Raw genomic sequence first — 12,060 nt, forward strand, 5'->3', positions numbered from 1 at the left:
AGCCCAGTAAGTCCCGAGCGCACAGTGCATTTGGGAGCAGAGAGCCCTCCCATCCCTCTCCTCCTGGCCCCTCAATCCCACCTTCATACTCCAGTCCAGCCTCAATGGGTCCTACCTACCTCCTCAGGGGAGGAGTCAAGGCACCTCTCTTTTACTTTAGTCCCTGAGCCCTCCAGGGCCTTACCTGGAAGTTCACCTGGTATTGGCCACGCAGCTCAGCCAAATCTAGGCCTTTATGTCCTCTGGGCGTGGGGAGGGGGTGGGGCAGATGGAACTAGCCCCTCCCATACTAAACGCTCTCTCCTCCCCCACTGGGGTTGGGGTGCCCAAAAGGTAGTCCCTCATATGGGAGAGAGGGGCAGAAGAGGAGAGACTAGAGCTGTGCCCAGCCTTTGAACTTAGCATCCCACCCCAGAGCTTCTTAGCTCCCATTATGTGCTTAGACCACTGCTGTCCCCAGGAGGTATAGACAACATAACCCCCCTCCAAAATTCTGGTTAAACTGAGTATCTGGAGATCCTTCAAAAGGGACAAAAGTCAGGAACCAACAGCCTAAGGAAGTATGGGACATGGAGTGACCCTAGAGGAGGAGGGAAGCTGTAGGGACCAACTGGAGTAATAATCCATCAGCCTCAGGAGGCTGTCCCCCACCACCAACAGTATGCTGGCTCCTAGCAGCCCTCTATTCTTGGCAAAGGCTAAAGGCACAGGAAATCTGGCTGGAGACCGTTGGGTTTCATAGGAAAGCCTGGGGGCTACAGGCTCGGGACCAAGGTAACTTCCTCTCTCCCCTTCCTCCTCCCTTCTCAGCTTTGGGTAGCAGACTGTCTTCAGCACTCCTGCCATCCGTTCCTGGATTTCAGAAACCAGGAAAGAGCAGAGCTGGATGTGGTTAGTGGTCAGTTAGGTGACACAGCCCATGGCCTCTCCGGGACAAAATCGGTGCAGTTAGGAGGACTGGGGTTAACCTTTAGGATTGGTCTGAGATGCAAGAGGGGGAGGTGTCACCCCTAAAGAATGCTGGCAAAGCAGCTGCCATTCTTGGGAAGGACCAGTACCCCATGACTAATGACGATGCTTGTCCACATCCCTGGTCCTTGTCAGGCTCCCATAAGGTTTGGTCTAGCCATGTTTCCCATTCCAACCACCGTCCTGCCCTCACTCTTGTCTTTTATGCTCCGACCACATCTTGGATGAAGAACAAGGAACAACAACACATCCAGAACACCTTCCAGGTATGCCCGCAGATCCTGTCACCTGCAGGAAATGGAGCCAAGTGGAGCCCATGAGAGAGGAGGCCATTATTTCAGCCTTGCTCTGTCAGTGACTTGCTCTGTGTGAACTTGGACAAGTGGCTCCTGGTGAATCAGCTTCCAGAATTTTGTACCTTTGAAAATATTTTTTTAGAGGCACCTGGGTGGCTCAGTTGGTTTAGTGTCTGCCTTCAGCTCAGGTCATGATCTCTGGGTCCTGGGATGGAGTCCACGTCAGGCTCCTTGCTCAGTGGGGAGACTGCTTCTCCCTCTGCCTCTGATACCCTGCCCCCACTTGTGCTCTCTCTCTCTCTCTCAAATAAATAAATAATTTTTTAAAAAAGAAAATACTTGTTTAATCCTACAAGTAATTTATTTCTATAATGAAAAGTTAGAGAACACAAGAAAAAATAAAAATAAACCAAAATTTCTCATAATTAAGTGAGGATACAGGTAAATTTTTTCCTTTCCAGGCTTGTCATTTCTCATACAAATAAGAAGCAGGAAGAAAATAATTTCTTATGACCCCACTACTCATATATAACCCCATTTAATAATTTGATGCAATAATAATAATGTAGATATACTATGTATTTTAAATGGTGATTAAAAACATCCTTTAAATATTGCTTTACAACCTAGTTCTAGTACTTAACAGTTTAGCCTGGATGTCTCTGTCAACAAATATATACTTAGTTCATATCTATATCTGCATAATATTTTGCACGAAGCACTAGGATTTAACCACTAATCCCCTCTTGTTAGATACTTGGATATTTCCTATTTTCAGTGTTATAAACAGTGCTAGGATCAATGTCTGTGGGGTTAAATCTGTCACATCTTCAATTATTTCCTTAGGCAAGAAGTCCTGGAAGTAAAATTGAGGCATATTTAAGTATCATTTTTTTTAAGATTTTTATTTATTTGACAGAAAGAGAGAGAGAGAGAGAGAGAGAGAGAGAGCACAAGCAGGGAGAGTGGCAGGCAGAGGCAGAGGGAGAAGCAGGTTCCCCGCCAAGCAGGGATCCTTATGCAGGGCTCCATCCCAGGGCCCCGGGGTCACTACCCAAGCCAAAGGCAGACATCTAACTGACTGAGCCACCCAGGCACTCCCAGGTATCAACATTTTTAAGGCTTTAAAAAAAATTGTCAAATGGCCTATGATGATTGTATCTCACCCTCCCGTTAGCCATGCATGAGAGCACCTTTTCCCCATTGCCCTCATCAACCCTGACAATCACCATCCTTCTACTCTTTTAGGGGGATTGTCAAAGCTCAGGAAGAGACATTTAATACAAGCCCCTTGTAGCACAGATGAGAAAGAGCCAGGGAAGGAAGTGTCTGTGCCAAAGACTACAGTGTGGCAGAGTTCAGAATAATCTGTTAGGTCTCCTGACTTCCACACCAGCATACTTAAAAAAAAATCTTTATTTAAACTCAGTTTTTAAAAAATTCAGTTAACATATTGTGTATTAGTTTCAGGGATAGAATTTAGTGATTCATCAGTTGCATCTAACATCCAGTGCTCATCACATCATGTGCCCTCCCCAATGCCCACCACCCAGTTACCCCATCCCCTCACCCCACCTCCCCTCCAGCACGCCTTGGTCTGTTTCCTAGAGTTCAGAGTCTCTTATGGTTTATCTGCCTCCCACACCAGCACTCATTCCCCAGTGGCCTCTGCCTCCTATTTATGACCTTTCTTTCGGGCGTTTATTCAACAAGTATTTACTGAGCCCTTGCACATGGCTCTTGCACTGTGCTAGTCACTGGGCATCCCCTGCAAGCGACCAGCAGGCCTCGTCCTCAAGCAATGCATAGGAGAAGACAGAAAGGCAAATTAATGGGCCGTAAGAGCCTTGAGTAGGGTTCTTTGGAAGCATCAAAGAACAGCACTTGGACCAATTGGTACCTAGGAAGGCTTTCTTGAGGAGTTGGTGCTTGAGACAATTTTGAAGAATGTTTAGAAGTTGACACAGGGAAGAGGAGTATTCTGGGCCCAGAAAATGACATGGCAACAGCCTTGACACAAGTGGGCTCCATTTAGACAGTTCCAACTTGGGGGCAAGGATGAAGCAGGGCGAGGTTGGTCAGGGAGACAGGACCTGGAACCTAACACTCTTGCTGATCTATTGAGAAGTTCTTGTCCTGAAGGCTGCAGGGAGCCATGAAGGCTGTGAAGGGTACAGAGGTACATTTTAGAACATTCCCTCAGCAGAGTAGAGGGTGGCCTGGAGTGGCAGGTCAAGAGGCTGAAAGCTGGGCAGTGATTCAGAGGCAGGGGTTGACAGGTCAGCCTTGCTTTCTCACAGGTGACGATGAGGCAATGAATGTTTAAAAAGCTAAATCTGGGAGCCTGGGTGGCTCAGTGGTTGAGCGTCTACCTTAGCTCCTGGGGTCCTGGAATCGAGTCCTGCATTGGGCTCCTCTGCCTGTGTCTCTGCCTCTCTCTATGTGTATCTTATGGATAAATAAATAAAATTTACTAAATAAATAAAAAGCTAAAGCCTTTTCTTTTTAAGATTTTATTTATTTGGGATCCCTGGGTGGCGCAGCGGTTTGGCGCCTGCCTTTGGCCCAGGGCGCGATCCTGGAGACCCGGGATCGAATCCCACGTCGGGCTCCCGGTGCATGGAGCCTGCTTCTCCCTCCGCCTGTGTCTCTGCCAATCTCTCTCTCTCTCTCTCTCTCTCTCTCTCTCTCTCTCGCTCTGTGTGACTATCATAAATGAATTAAAAAAAAGATTTTATTTATTTATTCATGAGAAACACAGAGAGGAGAGAGAGAGAGAGTGAGAGAGAGAGAGGCAGAGACATAGGCAGAGGGAGAAGCAGGCTCCACGCAGGGAGCCCCACGTGGGACTCGATTCCGGGTCTCCAGGATCGCGTCCTGGGCGGAAGGTGGCGCTAAACCGCTGAACCACCCGGGCTGCCCTTTTTTTTTCTTCTTTTTTTTAAGATAAAGCCTTTTCAAAGAATGATGTCCAAATGCCCTTCACTCACTACCAATGTGGAGGTGGGAAAATTTTCAAGAATCCTCAACAGTCCCCAAACCACCTGCCTTTGGCTCAGGGCTGGGGCTGTGGGCTTGCATTTCAGTGCGGAGGCTTGAGATGCTCCAGGACTTTACCATGTGGCCAGTCAACTAATAATGACACAACGGGCATTACTGCAAGGCCGCCCATGTGGGGGTCCCCTGGGTAGGCGTTGATGGTGTGGCCCGGGTGTATCTGAGGCTCAGAGGGCTTCTCACATGCAGGACAGCCAGAGGGAGAACATATCTGCTGGAGGAAATCTTGCAGACAAGCCTTGCCTCCGCCAGTTCCCCCTGGTCACCGTGCTGGGGGTGTCCTATAGGGGGCACTGCGGCAACTGCTACGTCTCCAGACTACAGTCTTTGAGGGAGCACCGCGCCCCCCCAAGCTGCTGCCCTGGCCTTCTCCCCACTTACCTTCCCCAAACATCCCCACCCCTAGGGTGAAGTCCAACTGCCTGTGGGATAACGGGCTCTCTGCTGCTGCTTGCAAAACAGCTTGTTCTTTCTTAATACTATTTAGGAAACGGTTCAGTTGGGATTGCTGCCAGATTTCCTGTGTGTGCGGGGTTGGAGGGAAAGAGGCTTCGGGAGCTGCGGAGGCGGTGTGGGGGGCGGGGGGCCATGAGTCCTCAGGTGCAGCAATTGCACTCGGCCCAGAGACCTTTTCTTGCTCTTTGCATGTTAAAGAATTAGTTTTGAATTGTACAGGTAATACTCGGACATATTTTAAATAAAATAAAAATCTCACAAATCCTGCAGACGCTCCCTGTAGATGAGGGTTATTGCGCCATGCCTCGTTCCAGTCTCGTTCTTCCACTCCTCACACGTACACACCGCTGTCATTTTTGTGTTTGTCCTTCCCGACCTTTTACTTTACATTCATTCATGGTATGGATCTGTAGGAAACATTCTCCTTCATTTTTCCATAAATGATACCACATTATACATTTTTGCCGCGCAATATGCTTTTCTCGCTCAACTACGCCTTGCAGACCTATGTGTACTACTTAGAAAACAGTCTCACTTTTTTTTTTTAACTTTTACGTATATTCTTTAGTTGAGCTATACCTCCATTCTGTGACCATTCTGCTCTGGATGGAAGCTGACATTTACATTTTTTCACTATTAAAAACAGTGTAGCAAGAGGCCTTTGTACACACGCACACACACACTATTCTCCAGGGCGTAAAGGCTGAGAATAAAGCCACAGGTTTTGTGAATTTAGGATTTCTAATAAATAGATATTGCCAAACTGTCCTCCAGACTTCTCAAAATTCTCAAGGGCAAAGATTGGAATCACATCAATTCGATTTTTATTTCTTTAATTAATAGCCAGCATATTTTTATTTGTATTAGTTCTTCCGTAAATTTCCTATGCTTAGTGTCCATTTTCCAATCGGATTGTCATCCTTTTTATTGATTTGTAAAATTTACCATATATTCTGAAGTGAAACTAATCTGTTAGCTGTTATGCATTTTGTTAATATTTTTCCAGTCTGTCATTTTTCACTTATGTTTTTTATAGGGTCTTAGTTTTTTTTTATTATTTTTTTTTAGAGAGGGAGCGAGTGAGGAGGGAGGGAGGGAGAGAAGGAAAGGAAGAGTCTTAAGCAGGCTCCACGCCCAATGAGGAGCCCAACACAGGGCTCCATCTAACAACCCTGAGATCATGATCTGAGCCAAAATCAAGAGCCAGACAACCCACTGAGCCACTCAGGCACCCCAATATAGGATCTTAATTTTGAGGTGGCCAAATTTATCAGTCTTTCCCTTTATGGATTTTCCTTTTCAGACTTGTTTAAAATGATCTTCCCTTTTTCAAGATCATAAACATATTCTGTATATTCTTATATTTTGATTTTTCTTTTTTTGTATATATTTTTTATTGAAGTTTGATTTGCCAACATACAGCATAACCCAGTGCTTATCCCGTCAAGTGCCCTCTTCAGTGCCCGTCACCCAGTCACCCCAACCCCCACCCACCTCCCCTTCTACCACCCCTTGTTCGTTTCCCAGAGTTAGGAGTCTCTCATGTTCTGTCTCTCTCTCTGATACTTCCCACTCATTTTCTCTCCTTTCCCCTTTATTCCCTTTCACTATTTTTTATATTCCCCAAATGAATGAGACCATATAATGTTTGTCCTTCTCCGATTGACTTACTTCACTCAGCATAATACCCTCCAGTTCCATCCACGTCAAAGCAAATGGTGGGTATTTGTTGTTTCTAATGGCTGAGTAATATTCCATTGTATGCATAAACCACATCTTCTTTATCCATTCATCTTTCGATGGGCACCGAGGCTCCTTCCACAGTTTGGCTATTGTGGACATTGCTGCTATAAACATTGGAGTGCAGGTGTCCCAATTTTTCACATTTAGAGCACGAAAGCATCTGGATTTTTTTTGTGTGTGTGAATAGCATAAGTGTACAGTGCAATAGTGAGCTACTTTCATTCATTTCCAAATGGATAACCAATTGTCCCAATGCCTTTGGTTGAATAATCTGTTGTTTCTTCACTGAAATAAGATACTACCTTTACTCAGTTACCATAAATGTGTGTCTTTTCTAGAGTACTCTATTCTACTGATCTACTATTGATTCCTGTGTCAGTGCCTTTCATTGCAATTACCATAACTTTTTGATATGTTTTGATTTTCATTAAGATAAATTTCCTTCCTCATTCTTTTTTGAAAGAATCTACAACATTGTGGGGCACCTGGGTAGGACAGTCGGTTAAGCAGCTGCTTTTGGCTCAGGTCAGGATCCCAGGGTTCTGGGATAGTCGTGCATTGGGTTTCCTGCTCTGCAGGGGGCATGCTTCCCCCTCTCCTTCCTGCTTGTGCTCTCTGTCCCTATCTCTGTCTCTCTCAAAGAAATAAATAATCTTAAAAAAAAAGAACTGTTAACATTCTAATGTATTTACTCTTTCTTATGAATTTTTGACTGTCTAGTTCTATGTGAAATGCTATTGAGATTTTTATTGTTATTATATTTAATTTATACACAAATCTGACAACAATTGACATCTTTAAGATATTGTCATCCTGGAGCACCTAGGTGGCTCAGTTGGTTAAGTGTCAGACTCTTGATTTTGGCTCAGGTCATGATCTCAGGGTCAAGAGATCTAGCCCTGTGTAGGGCTCCACGCTAAACACAGAGTCTGCTTGAGATTCTCTGCCTCTCCCTCTGTGCTCACACACACTCTCTCTCATTAAAATAAATAAATAAATAAATAAATAAATAAATAAATAAATAAATAAATAAAATCTTTAAAAAAAGTATCTTTGTCTCCTATTCATGTACATTCATTCGTTCAACATGTATTTACTGAGCACTTATGTGCCAGCACTGTTCTGGGTACTAGGGATGCAAAGCAATTCACAAATTACTCTAAGAGTTTACATCCTTGAATAAAACAGTATATCATTTTACTTAAGTCTACTTTTATATTTATATTCTTCATTGAAGTGTTACTGTTTTACCTCCTTGTTAGGTTCCTGAGTACTTCCTTTTTGAAGTAAGTGTGTAAATTTTGTCATTAAGTTTCTCCACAGAACTTGTAATATCTAAGTATTCTCTTTCCTTATGATAACAAATTTTAGTATGCTCCTTTTGGAAACATACTTAGAAGGCAGATTCATAGGTCTGATAAACACTGGACATTCTTAACCCACCATTCTAGAAATGTTGCACTCTCTAATGAACAAGGTTTAAAAAAAAAATTAGGGGTGCTTGGGTGGCTCAGTGGTTGAGCGTCTGCCTTTGGCTCAAGTCACGATCCCAGAGTCCTGGGATCAAGTGCCACATCAGGCTTACTGCAGGGAGTCTGCTTCTCCCTCTACCTATGTCTCTGCCTCTTTCTCTGAGTCTCTCATGAATAAATAAAATATTTTTTAAAATTAAATAAAATAAAAATTCAAGCTTTTGTTTGTTTCAAATAGTTCCCAGATTTGTTTAGGGTAGTATTGCAAAGGTAAAGACAAGTCAAATTATATGAGTATACAAGTGTTTAATGGTTTTTAAATTAACCCCCCTTTATACCTGTAGTTATTGGTGTTGGGGGGGGGTGGGGTCCATGAGACAAAGTTCTACAAAAAAACACTAAAACTATGAAGCATCAAACTAAAGAATTCAACAGCATCTTTACCAATCAGATTAGTTAACATTTTAAAAGGCTGATAAAGCCAGCACCAGTCAGCGTGGGAAAAAATAAGTGCAGGTTGGCCCCATGCCATGGGATGGTAATTTGGCAATGTCAGTCAAAATCCAAAATGTACATTTGCTCTGACTCAGCAATTCTACTGCCAAGAAGAAATGTGTCGTTGGCATGCATTCTTAGGAAAGCACAAAGATGCCTGCCCAGGAGTGTTCATTTCAGCCTCCTTTGCCACAACCAAAAGACTAGAAACAAGCCAAAAAAAAATTTGCCACACTGTGGTAGGTGCACATGATGGTGTTTTATGCAGCCTTTAAAACTAATGAGGGAGGTGCAGCCCCGGCAGCCCAGAGGTTTAGCGCCGCCTTCAGCCCAGGCCTGATCCTGGAGACCCGGGATTGAGTCCCACGTCGGGCTCCCTGCATGGAGCCTGCTTCTTCCTCTGTCTGTGTCTCTGCCTCTCTCTCTCTCTCTCTCTCTCTCTCTCTCTGTCTCTCATGAATGAATAAATAAATAAAACCTTTAAAAAAAAACTAATGAGGGAGGTTTATATGTAGCCATATAGAAAGATATGCTGCTAAAAGAAAAGAGCTAGTTACAAAACATATACCACATGATACAATTCATGTAAAACACACAGACACACATACATGCCATGGGCATGTATATACACATTTAAATGTGCATGAAAATCCTGGAAGCAGACACACAAGCCTATTAACAGAAAGGGCTTGGGGTGGTGTTTACTTTAAAACCAATACTCCTCTATTTGACAGCTTCACAAAGAAACAGTAATTTAATTACAAAAGAACTAATAATCTCTCCCTCCATTTTAACTTCTCAAAGTATCGAATTTTGATTTGTTTTATGTAATCAGTGGTTTTGAATTACTTTTTGGTTTGGTTTCTTAATGTGAAGTCAGACACTACCAAAGATTGAAACAACAGCATTGACATACAAAGCATTTGGGGCTAAGCATTTCCCTTGTGGGAAGCTTCAGAAGTGTGACCCATAATTTGGCCAAGTATAGAATTCAAGTTCAGATTCCTTTCTCTTCAGCACCTGGAAGATATTGCTCCATTATCTTTATGCATCTAGTACTACAGTTAAGTTCTGTTGTAGACCAATTCCTGAAATATGGATACTGGCCCCTATTTTAGGCAAAGCAGAATTAATAGCCGGATCTATCAGCCTCACCAGACAGTGGAAATGTCACCGAAATGAGACCCACAAGTGAAATTGTTGGACAGCAGAAAATAGCAAGAGCTGGTGAGGGGAGCGTATATGGGGTGCGGGTGGGGGAGCAGAACCAGGCATCTCCAGCAGAGGGTGGGCTGAGCAGAGCTTCCCGGTCCTCTTCTCCTGCCAGTCTAGCCCTCCTTGGCTCAGTGCCTACCCTGTAGCAACAGTAAGGCAGCAAAACAGCCTTCAAGGCCAGCAAAAGTTTGTGGAAAGGGAGTTAGTTACATGGCGATGCTGGGCCCTGGCTGGGTTGGAGAATGGAAACAACAGCTCCTCTCCTTTGCCCTGAGGACTAGGCTATTATGACCCAAGGGGAAGTTCTTGTTTTGGCAGAAGTATATGGAGATTCCCTAATGAGTAAAGTCCCTGGGGTTAAGACAGAGAGGAAACAGAGTAGAGGAGCCCAGATTATAACCCCAGAGTCTCTACTCTAGGCTGTAAATCTCCAATCATCCCCCCACCCAACACCCTTATCTGTGCTTTGAACACATTCCTCAAACTCAACAAGATGGGCACAGGCTTTCATCCTCCATCCTCCTCCTACATCATGACCAAGTGAAATTTATCCCAGGAAAAATCAACAAGATTTGCCATAACTAAGAAAAAAAAAACCTCATGATCACCCATTAGATGCAGAAAGATCATTTGATAAAATCCAACATCCATTGTTGATTATTTAAAACAAAAAACAAAACCCCCAACTTTCTGCAAACTAGGAGTAGAAGAGAATTTCCTGATAAATATCCTGATAAAGGGTATCTACAAAAAAAAAAAAAGTCACTAACATCATTATTCATGGTGATAGACTGAATGTTTTCCCCTAAGACCAAGAACAAGGCAAGCACGTCCACTCCTGCAGATTCTATTTAGCACTGTACTAGAGGTTCTATCCAATGCAGTAGGGCAAAAAAAGAAAAAAAGAAATGAAAGGCATCAAAATTTGAAAGGATGAAGTAAAACTGTCTTTGTTTTTATATGGTGTGATCACATATGTAGAAAATTCTAAAGAACCTACAAAAAAAAAAAAAGCTACTCAGAAGTGAGTTTGATAAGGTTGCAGCATACAAGGCCAAAATATAAAATTCAGTCATGTTTCTATATCCTAAAGATGAAGAATCTGAAATAAAAATTTAAATAATAATACTACTTACAATAGCATCAAAAACATTAAATGATTAGGGATAAATCAGGCAGAAGAGGTACAAGACCTACAAACAAAACATTACAGAGAGAAATGAAAGATCTGAAGAAATGGAGACGTGTGTTTTGTTCATAGGTCAGAAGACTCAACATCATTCACATTGTCCCAATTGATATTAAGTCTCACTTGTGCCCTGGCCTTAGTAGATGAGGCTGGTGGTGAGCTGGAGGGTTTTGGCGAGAGAGGGAGTGGGCACAGGGTGCTACACTTGGGTGGCTCCTCACCTGGGCAGTGATACTTCTTGTTTCTGCCAGGTGTTGCCAACCACCTGGAGTACCACCCGGTGTCTGACCCATGCTGCCCCTCCCACTGTTCTATGTAAAGGCAGACATCCTCATTTTTGCCCCTTGGCCCCTGGCGAGAATAGCAGCAGTCCATAGAACCTTGTTGCTCCCCGCGTGGAATCTGGACTAATGGAGCTGTCCATAGCGCCTGGGGCTTCTTCTGCTCTGTCCACACCACTTCGGGGCATGGAGCAGCAGCGGGGGGGGGGGGGGGGGCAGGACCCCCACACACACTCTGCCTTGAGATTTCTCCCAACTGTTTTCTGTTCTCTCTGGAGTCCTGCTATTCTAATCTACTAAGAGTCCCTTCTCCACCTTTCGGAATGGAACTATATGGTTTGCTTGCTCACACCTTGGTCATTCTTAAATCCATTGTTTCTATGAACTTGGGACAGGAAAAGTCAACATTGCAAGGTGTGTTCAGTCCACTGACCTGAACCTGGTGCCTTTTCTTGGGTTTCCCCGCCCCTCTCCCCAGGTCTCTCTCTCCCACCAAGACCCTGCCCCAACTCCAAACACCTGGCCCCACAACCAGGGACTAGGGAAGCTACCAAACTGCCTTCCTGAGAGAAGAAACTCAGGAGCTGCTCGTCTTCTTGGTGTTCATTGGTTTTTCCCTGGTCGCCCTCGGATGTAACTTCTGGGTTCTAAAGTCAAGTCCAAAGCTCAGCATGACCCACCCCTCCGGGTGTCTTTTGCCCCAGGTTAGAGCCCAGCATGGGTTTTGTAAAAATAGACTTTATTATAATAAAATTGTCTTTTTAAACAAATGCCCCCACCGTTCCACACCCCTGGAGACCAAGGCGGGAGTGGGGGGTTCAGCCAAACGATCTCCCACCATGGTGAAGGAAACATGCAGAGACACTCACCCAGCCACAGGGTTACAG

Source organism: Nyctereutes procyonoides, unplaced genomic scaffold (genome assembly GCF_905146905.1).
Source record: "Nyctereutes procyonoides isolate TBG_1078 unplaced genomic scaffold, NYPRO_anot_genome, whole genome shotgun sequence".
Lineage (NCBI taxonomy): Eukaryota > Metazoa > Chordata > Mammalia > Carnivora > Canidae > Nyctereutes > Nyctereutes procyonoides.